Source organism: Capricornis sumatraensis, chromosome 23, assembly GCF_032405125.1.
Source record: "Capricornis sumatraensis isolate serow.1 chromosome 23, serow.2, whole genome shotgun sequence".
NCBI classification, from domain to species: domain Eukaryota; kingdom Metazoa; phylum Chordata; class Mammalia; order Artiodactyla; family Bovidae; genus Capricornis; species Capricornis sumatraensis.
The window spans coordinates 3,344,969-3,355,462 of record NC_091091.1 but is presented as its reverse complement, the minus strand read 5'-3'; the positions used below and the strand labels follow the sequence as shown (position 1 = coordinate 3,355,462).

The 10,494-nt window shown below is 38.7% G+C and overlaps 1 pseudogene; it reads right to left on the bottom strand.

The window, feature by feature from the left end:
- Positions 1-6,272: 6,272 nt before the first annotated feature.
- On the bottom strand, positions 6,273-8,709 carry LOC138070511 (craniofacial development protein 2-like; annotated as a pseudogene).
- Between the last annotated feature and the right edge of the window lie 1,785 nt (positions 8,710-10,494).

The window sequence follows — 10,494 nt, the reverse complement described above, 5'->3', positions numbered from 1 at the left end:
ACTACCTTCTACCTGTGAAAACTTGAGTACACTGTTTATCCTATTCAAGTCTCAATTATCTCATTTATAAAATAAAGCTAATAAAACTCTAATTTCATGAAATTAGAAAATAAAATATTTGACATATAAAAAGCATTCAATAAATGTAGGCAAGGGAAGGTTGTATTTCTTTGAAGGAAGTGTGTATTAGTCACTCAGTTTGTGACCCCATGGATTGTAGCCCACCAAGCTCCTCTGTCCATGGAATTCTCTGTTCACAGTATTCATAGTATTTTAAAGAACATCTTACAATAATTGTAAGGGATTATTTAAAATACTGTTTCTCTTTGACTTTGTATGCTCTTCCCTTCCTTCCTTCACCCTGACTTAAATATAGCATCCTAGGCACTTACTAAGTTCTGATGTGGAAGGGTAAAAGAAACCTCATTATCCCACAGTCTATTAGAGGAGATAAAACCAAAAACATGGGGAGAGAGATGGATGAGGCCAATTAAAAGTGGCCAGTTATTTAAGAGTTTTAGACAAATATCTGTTGGAGATAAAGGACAATGCTGGCTATACACAGTTTTAAGACAAAGGTATCCTGTTGCTAAAGAATGACTGTTTCTATAACTGTTCTCTTCCTTAATACTAGTAATAGTTAACATTCAGGGAGTACATGCTTTATATTATACTTTTGTGGAGCTGCTTCATGTGAAAACTAATTAGCCAAAGTTCTTCCTTGGAACTGCTTGAGTCTCAAAATGATCTTTATATTACTCCTCTACTTTGTGATAAAATATTTCAGTTTCTTGGATATGCTGGGTAAACTGAATAAGCTATTGTTAATTCAGTTGTGCATGTGTGTGTGCTAAGTAACTTCAGTTGTGTCCAACTCTGTGTGACCCCATGGACTGTAGGCTACAAGGCTCCTCTGTCCATGGGCTTTTTTGCCATGCCCTCCTCCAGGGGATCTTCCCAACTCAGGGATAGAACCTGTGTCTCTTACATCTCCTGCATTTGCAGGCAGGTTCTTTATCACTAGCACCACCTGGGAAGCCCCTTACCCCAACTGAGTCCAATTCAAAATGTTGACCTCTTGCATTGCAGAACTGTAGGAAAGTATAATGGTTCCAGACAAGACTTTCAACCACTATGGAGAAGTCAGTGGATAAATGCCTCAGCCTCTAAATCTTGGGTGAGTTCTGAGACAACTTTGAAATATTCTAATTAACCTTCACAGAGGGTCCAGAGTAGGACTGAACTTAAGAGTAGTAACCACTCACTAGCATGTGCTATTTGTCCTTTTTCCTTCTTTGTATCACTTTCCTTTATTCATCACTTGTGCTTCCTTGATCATCTCCCAAATAAAAATACTAGCACTCAAGTCCTTTATGTTGCTTCTGATTATAGGAATATTCAATGTCAGACAAATTACAACAGTATTTGATACTATAAATCATTGAGTGGATGGTACTGTCATCATCATTATCATCATTAACAAATTAATGATAAAGGTTGAAGTTCAGCCAGTACAACATAACAATTATTAAATAATTTGATATCATTTCTCATAATGAGTTAATTTTTTAGCACTTAATATATAATGAGTACAATTCTTAAAGACCTTAAGGTTTTAATTTATTTAATCATCACTGAGCACTGAAGAATTGATGCGTTTGAACTGTGATGTTGGAGAAGACTCTTGAGAGTCCCTTGGACTGCAAGGAGAGCCAAACAATCCATTCTGAAGGAGATCAGCCCTGGAATTCCCTTGGAAGGAATGATGCTAAAGCTGAAACTCCAGTACTTTGGCCACCTCAGGCGAAGAGTTGACTCATTGGAAAAGACTCTGATGCTGGGAGCGATTGGGGGCAGGAGGAGAAGGGGACAACAGAGGATGAGATGGCTGGATGGCATCACGGACTCGATGGACATAAGTCTGAGTGAACTCCGGGAGTTGGTGATGGACAGGAAGGCCTGGCGTGCTGCGATTCATGGGGTCGCAAAGAGGCGGACACAACTGAGCGACTGAATTGAACTGAACTGAACTGTGATAAAAAGCAATTTTTATGCCACATTTTGCAGATTAGGAAACTGAGGCATGTAGACTTTAATGAAAGTACAGAGCTAGTAAGAGGTTAGTGAAATTGTTTCAAAGCCGGACAGTTTTTTTTCTGGAGCCATCACACTTAATAACTGAAGATAAACTGATTCAGCCATAGCTGCCATCATAAAGACAAAACTAAAGGTGTTTTTTTTTGTTTGTTTGTTTGTTTGTTTTTAGTACTTTGCTCATATTTAAATCTTTCCAAGGTGGCTCAGTGGCAAAAAAAAAAAAAAAATAGCCACCTGCCAAGCAGGAGATGTAGGTTCAATCCCTGGGTAGGGAAGATCTCTTGGAGGAGGGCATGGCCACCCCCTCTGATATTCTGCCTGAGAAATCCCATGGACCGCAGGCTGTAGTCCATGGGATGGCAAAGGAGTCTGATATAATTAAAAGCTAAACAACAACAAGCACTTTATTTTGAAGAGTATAGCCTTCTACTTAGGAGAAAAATATTCAAGTCATTTTAGACAGTGTTTTACATAAAGATTTTGATTGGTTTCCTTAAGATTAACAGCAGGGCTATGATTCTACTATGTAATAGAACCATTTGATATCAGGACAGGGTTGAATAGAATATTAGAAAGTTTTTTTTTTAATGAAACTAATATGACCACTGGAGTAATTTGCAAAAACAGGTTTGCTATTTCCAGCCTTAAACTTAAAAATTTGAACACACAATATTTGTTTTCATCACTTAGAATACCCTCTTTTGGACCAATTCTTATCTTTAATTAATATAATAGAGTTCATTTGCTCTAGAAATCTGAACTTAGCCTCTGCAATTGAGATTATTTGCTTTCCTCTCAATTTTCATGATATAGTATTTTTACCTCTTCTGACATCTCATGAAATTACGGTGTGTGTGTGTTTTATCTACTTCATGAGTGCCTTAAAGCAGAAATTGAACTTGCTCAGAATTAGATCCCTGATCACTGGCAGAGTTAAATGAGAAGGCTTTTTAATATTTAACTGGATAAATAAGTGAATGGTTAGCATTTTTTGAAAAATTTTGAACAACCTCACTAGTTCACTTTCATGAAGGTAATAGGAAGGAGTTATAACTCAAGTTACTTTAATAAAAGGAAAAGCAGAAGAACCAGGGTAGGAAACAAAATCAAAGTATTACTGGAGACCAGAGAATAGGAAATAAAGGACAATGGAAGAGAGATTCTTCAAAGGTTAAGATGACTTATCACAACAATTTCAATTTTTGGCTGTGTCTTGGTATAACAAAAAAGGTCCCGTTAAACTTGCAAAAATGTACCAGTGTGGATGATTAACTTTGTGATAAATTTGCCACAAAAAAATGTAGATGTTGCCCTGGAAGAAGGAGAAATGCTTGTTGGGAAAATAAATAAGATGGGAAGTGGTTATAAGGGATATTTTTAAATTGGGGCTTTGGATCATTTCATAGCTATAGCAACAGAGCCACCCTAAAATATGTACCAGAAAGAATTGCAATTGCTACGAGTTCTTGGTAACTCACTCCAGACAGTCCTTGATTTCCAGAAAGACAATTTACAAAATCCCCATTGGCAATGTTGATGATAAGCCACACTGTGAAAGCACTAGCCCAGGATCTCTTTGCACAGTTTAGCCTGTTGTTGTCTTTCCAATGTTTTTGAGCCTTCAGAGCAAGGGAATGAAAAAAGGTGACCCTCCAATTAACTTAGTTTCTAAGTTTGGAAAAGGGTTTATACTTAGTGAGGCTCCTTGTTGATCAGCATCAGACCAAGTCAGCTGGGGATGTCTGTCATGGAATTCCATGGATGTTCGGTCTGCTTCATTATAGCAAAAAAAAAAAAAAAAAAAAAAAAAAAATAGGAATGAGTAAGAATAAGACTGCTTGATTGCCAGAGGTTTAAACTCCAGAGATGAACATATATTTTGTAAAGAAGCAATCTTCCTCCTTTTCAACTGGCTAATTGCATGCAGGACCAATAAGTAACTCCCTGTTGGGTCAGCTATAAGACTTCTGATGTATTCAAAAGACAGGATTTAAAAATATAGTCAGTTCAATAAACATAAAAGCCAGGTGAGACTGAGAACAAAATATACTGATCTCATAAAGAGAAACTGATAATGTTCAAAAGGAGTTAGTATTTCCAAATTGGAATCTAGAGAAAAATGTCAGTTAGTTCAGTCATGTCCGACTCTTTGCGACCCCATGAATTGCAGCACGCCAGGCCTCTCTGTCCATCACCACATCCTGGAGTTCACTCAGACTCATGTCCGTCGAGGCAGTGATGTCATCCAGCCATCTCATCCTCTGTTGTCCCCTTCTCCTCCTGCCCCCAATCCCTCCCATCATCAGAGTATTTTCCAATGAGTCAACTCTTCGCATGAGGTGGCCAAAGTACTGGAGTTTCAGCTTTAGCATCATTCCTTCCAAAGAAATCCCAGGGTTGATCTCCTTCAGAATGGATTGATTGGACCTCCTTGCAGTCCAAGGGACTCTCAAGAGTCTTCTTCAATACCACAGTTCAAAAGCATCAATTCTTTAGTGGTCAGCCTTCTTCACAGTCCAACTCTCACATCCATACAGGACCACAGGAAAAATCATAGCCTTGACTAGACGGACCTTAGTTGGCAAAGTAATGTCTCTGCTTTTGAATATGCTGTCTAGTTTGGTAATAATTTTTCTTCCAAGGAGTAAGCATCTTTTAATTTCATGGCTGCAATCACCATCTGCAGTGATTTGGGAGCTCAAAAAAAAATAAAGTCTGACACTGTTTCCACTGTTTCCCCTTCTATTTCCCATGAAGTAATGGGACAGGATGCCATGATCTTCGTTTTCTGAATGTTGAGCTTTAAGCCAACTTTTTCATTCTCCTCTTTCACTTTCATCAAGAGGCTTTTTAGTTCCTCTTTACTTTCTGCCATAAGGGTGGTGTCATCTGCATATGTGAGGTTGTTGATATTTCTCCCGGCAATCTTGATTCCAGCTTGTGTTTTCTCCAGCCCAGTGTTTTTCATGATGTACTCTGCATATAAGTTAAATAAACAGAGTGACAGTATACAGCCTTGATGTACTGCTTTTCCTATTTGGAACCCATCTGTTGTTCCATGTCCAGTTCTAACTGTTGCTTCCTGATCTGCATATAGATTTCTCAAGAGGCAGGTCAGGTGGTCTAGTATTCCCATCTCTTTCAGAATTTTCCACAGTTTATCGTGATCCACACAGTCAAAGGCTTTGGCGTAGTCCATAAAGCAGAAATATATGTTTTTCTGGAACTCTCTTGCTTTTTCCATGATCCAGTGGATCTTGGCAATTTGATCTCTGGTTCCTCTGCCTTTTCTAAAACCAGCTTGAACATCAGGAAGTCCACAGTTCACCTATTGCTGAAGCCTGGCTTGGAGAATTTTGAGCATTACTTCACCAGCATGTGAGATGAGTGCAATTGTGCAGTAGTTTAAGCATTCTTTGGTATTGCCTTTCTTAGGGATTAGAATGAAAACTGACATTTTCCAGTCCTGTGGTCAATGATGAGTTTTCCAAATTTGCTGGCATGTTGAGTGTATCACTTTCACAGCATCATCTTTCAGGATTTGAAATAGCTCAACTGGAATTCCATCACCTCCACTAGCTTTGTTCGTAGTGATGCTTTCTAAGGCCCACTTGACTTCACATTCCAAGATGTCTGGCTCTAGGTGAGTGATCATATCATCGTGATTATCTTGGTCATGGAGCTCTTTTTTGTACAGTTGTTCGGTGTATTCTTGCCATCTCTTCTTAATATCTTCTGCTTCTGTTAGGTCTAGACCATTTCTGTCCTTCATTGAGTCCATCTTTGCATGAAATATTCCCTTAGTATCTCTAATTTTCTCTCCCCATTCTGTTGTTTTCCTCTATTTCTTTGCATTGATCGCTGAAGAAGGCTTTCTTATCTCTTCTTGCTATACTTTGTAACTCTGCATTCAGATGCTTATATCTTTCCTTTTCTCCTTTGTTTTTCGCCTCTCTTCTTTTCACAGCTATTTGTAAGGCCTCCTCAGACAGCCATTTTGCTTTTTTGCCTTTCTTTTCCATGGGGATGGTCTTGATCCCTGTCTCCTGTACAATGTCACAAACCTCATTCCACAGTTCATCAGGCACTCTAACTATCAGATCTAGGCCCTTAAATCTATTTTTCATTTCCACTCTATAATCATAAGGGATTTGATTTAGGTCATACGTGAATGGTCTAACGGTTTTCCCTACTTTCTTCAATTTAAGTCTGATTTTGGGAATAAAGAGTTCATGATCTGAGCCACAGTCAGTTCCTGATCTTGTTTTTGTTGACTGTGTAGAGTTTCTCCTTCTTTGGCTGCAGAGAATATAATCAGTCTGATTTTGGTGTTGACCATCTGGTGATGTCCATGTGTAGAGTCTTCTCTTGTGTTGTTGGAAGAGGGTGTTTGCTATGACCAGTGCATTTTCTTGGCAAAATTCTATTAGTCTTTGCCCTGCTTCATTCCGCATTCCAAGGCCAAATTTGCCTGTTACTCCAGGTGCTTCTTGACTTCCTACTTTTGCATTCCAATCCCCTATAGTGAAAAGGACATCTTTTTTGGGTGTTAGTTCTAAAAGGTCTTGTAGGTCTTCATAGAACCGTTCAGCTTCAGCTTCTTCAGCATTACTGGTTGGGGCATAGACCTGGATTACTGTGATATTGAATGGTTTGCCTTGGAAACGAACAGAGATCATTCTGTCATTTTTGAGATTGCATCCAAGTACTGCATTTCAGACTCTTTTGTTGACCATGATGGCTACTCCATTTCTTCTAAGGGATTCTTGTCCGCAGTAGTAGATATAATGGTCATCTGAGTTAAATTCACCCATCCCAGTCCATATTAGTTCGCTGATTCCTAGAATGTCGACGTTCACTCTTGCCATCTCTTATTTGACTACTTCCAATTTGCCTTGATTCATGGACCTAACATTCCAGGTTCCTATGCAATATTGCTCTTTACAGCATCAGACCTTATTCTATCACCAGTTACATCAACAGCTGGGTGTTGTTTTTGCTTTGGCTCCATCCCTTCATTCTTTCTGGAGTTATTTCTCCACTGATCTCCAGTAGCATATTGGGCACCTACTGACCTGGGGAGTTCCTCTTTCAGTATCCTATCATTTTGCCTTTTCATACTGTTCATGGGGTTCTCAAGGCAAGAATACTGAAGTGGTTTGCCATTCCCTTCTCCAGTGGACCACATATTGTCAGACCTCTCCACCATGACCCGCCCGTCTTGGGTTGCCCTGCTGGCATGGCTTAGTTTCATTGAGTTAGACAAGGCTGTGGTCCTAATGTGATTAGATTGACTAGTTTTCTGTGAGTATGGTTTTAGTGTGTCTGCCGTCTGATGCCCTCTTGCAACACCTACCATCTTACTTGGATTTCTTTTACATTGGGCGTGGGGTATCTCTTCATGGCTGTTCCAGCAAAGTGCAGCCGCTGCTCCTTACCTTGGATGAAGAGTATCTCCTCACCGCCGCCCTTCCTGACCTTCAACGTGGGATAGCTTCTCCAGGCCCTCCTGCACCCACACAGCCACCATGCCTTGTATACGGGGCAGCTCCTCTAGGCCATTTTTGCACCATCACAGCCTGGCACGCTAGGCTGCTGCCCCTGACCTTGGACATGGGGTTACTCCTCTTGGCCGCCACCCTTCGGGCATGGGGTCCTCCCAGCTTCTGCCCCTTACCTCAGACGTGGGGTAGCTCCTCTTGGTCACGCTTAGTGCACCAGTCACATTTAAAAACTATTCATCAATTATTATAATACCTCTTACTCAAGAGAAACTTTCTATCTGGGATTCTGGATAATCTTGTTGTCTATAGAGACTTTGGCAGTACATGTGGAAAATTACACAATAACTCTTAAGGTAAAGGTGAGTGGAACTAATTTTGGGAGTTATGGTTACTACAACACTGGACAGACTGCTTTCAGAACAAATGTTTTCATATCTACAGTGGTGAGTATGCCCACCCCCACACTCAGATATCCATGATTAATGAGATGTGTTGTTTATGTCACTAATCCTGAACACAACTGTGAATATTCATATCCTTAGGTTACCATTTAAATTTCTACTGAATCACACTGAGGAGAAGCCATAGTTATTGCTATTTTTATCCACTTAGCACATTTTCCTGCATCAATTTTAATTTGCTTTAATTGGGAGACAGAAGTACAATAAAGATAACTTCAGAACAAAAATGTCCTGTTAATAATTATCTGAGGAAAACATCTGTTTATAATGTACTGGGTAGCAACATGCACATTCAGAGAGATAAATACTTACCCAGGTAGAATCTAGGCTATTGACAGTAAACGTCAAGTAGATGTTGCAGACAGCAAATGCAGCAGATTATGAGAAGGAAAATAGTTCAGCCCTTCCCTTGATTTCACAAGGTTAGAAAGAGTTCCAAGACTCAGTAGTTTGCGTTTTATTATTTGATGAATAATTAAGCCTCTTAAAGACAGACAGATGAATACTCCAGGTTGAAAATGGATCTTTACTATTAACATATACACAGATGAGGTAAATATTGTTAAGTGCTATAATACAAAACCCAGAAATATCAATGCTTAACATAGTAAACTTGTATTTTTTACTGAGATGAAGCTCTCCTCCATCTTGTAATTATACCACTAGAGCATGTATCCTCCATATTCACAACGTTGAAAAAAGAGAGAAGAGAGAAGAAAGAAGCACAACAGCTTAGTTAGCCTATGTTTCTGGATTTGAACTTCAAAAGTGTTTCTCAGTTTTATTCTCTGTACTTAGATGGGACAGTATGGCTAGAGAAGGCTGAAGTTGGGTATTTTCTTTCCCCAGATAAACTGAACTCTTAAAATATTAGACCTTAGGCTCTGGTTAGCTATTTCACCTTGAGGGCATCTCTAGTTGTGAACAGAGTGCTTTGACCTATTTCAAAATGTTTTCTTTTCCCCTTACCTGCTAGAAACCCAAGAAGACTTTTTTTTTTTTTTTTTCCCCTGATATATACTGGGGGAATTTGGTCCATCTCCTGGAGGTAAATCTGATAATATTGTGAGGTTTTCAAGGTTGTCCTCACGGAAACATCAGCAGTTCATTAATTACAGTTCAGGTTTTCCTACCCCAGCACTAGTTAATGTGGTGAGTCTCTGCTCTTGTAAATCATATTGACCTGAAACAGAGAGACTACCAGATATTTCTCCAGAAAATATGGATTTATTTGGGATTAAGAGAGGATTGCAATATAGGGTCTGAAACCATGTGCAATTCCCCTACACTGTAAGGGAAGGAGAACTCTTTTATAGAAAGAAAAAGGAAGTTGGAGGGGCCATAGTAAAGAATCCATGACTTTCATTGGTTGGGTCCTTGCCAGGAAAGAAGAATCTTTCTTCCTTTCTTTCTTCTTCTTCCTTATTCCTTCTTCATACGAGCTCTCCTTTCTAGTCTCCTCAATTCAGGTCAGTCACTCAGTTGTGTCCGAGTCTTTGCAACCCCAACTGTATTTAATTGAGGTTTCTGTTTATTAACTTTTTACAACCATGGCATTCTGTATTCACCTATCTTTCCAATCTTGGGACAGAGATTTGCCCTGTATTCTTTCCTCTCTTATGAATCCCCAAACAGTTGTTGATTTTTCAGTCTATTAAGCATTTTACTTGTTTATTAGGATGGAGTAGTAAATTTCAATATCCTTATATTGAGAACTAAAGTTTGATTCACATTAATTTTTAATTGTGTTTTTCTAGAAGTTAGACATGCCATTTTTGCTCACTCCCCATTGTTCAGAGTTAACTACATGTTTTCAGCCCAAATGAGACCAAGATTGGGAGATAAGGAAACTACATGGACATCTCCAAAGCACTAATCTCTATTTTACATAGTTGCATGTAAGATAAGTTTCATGGTCCTGTTATAATTCTTTAAGAGAATAATTGATGATGGATTTATAAAAATATTTTAAGTTGAGATTTTGAAGTGGTTTTAACATAAAATAGAGATTGATATTATCTTCTAAGCAACTGAACACCATTAAAGATTCTGAGCACAAAGTGATATATTCCAGAAAGCATTCTACATGAAAATTGTGTGTGTGTGTGTTGTATGTGAAGGATAAAAGAGTAGTACTACATCAGATATTGTAGGAGTTGTTCATTAGACAATATGATTTTTCCAGGGTTCTGAATCTTTCACTCAAAGTAAAAGAAAAAAAAAATCAAATAAATAAGTTGCTTAATATTGTACAATGTACGGGCAGGTTCTAAAACCAGCTAGTCCTACTGTGTGGGGAAGTCATGATTATGTATCTGAGTTGTATTAGTCAAGCCAAGGTACCATAGCAAAATACCATAGATCAAGTGGTTTAAATGTCAGGCTTTTTTTTTTTCCCCCATTATGGTTCTGAAAGCTGAAGTCAAGATCAG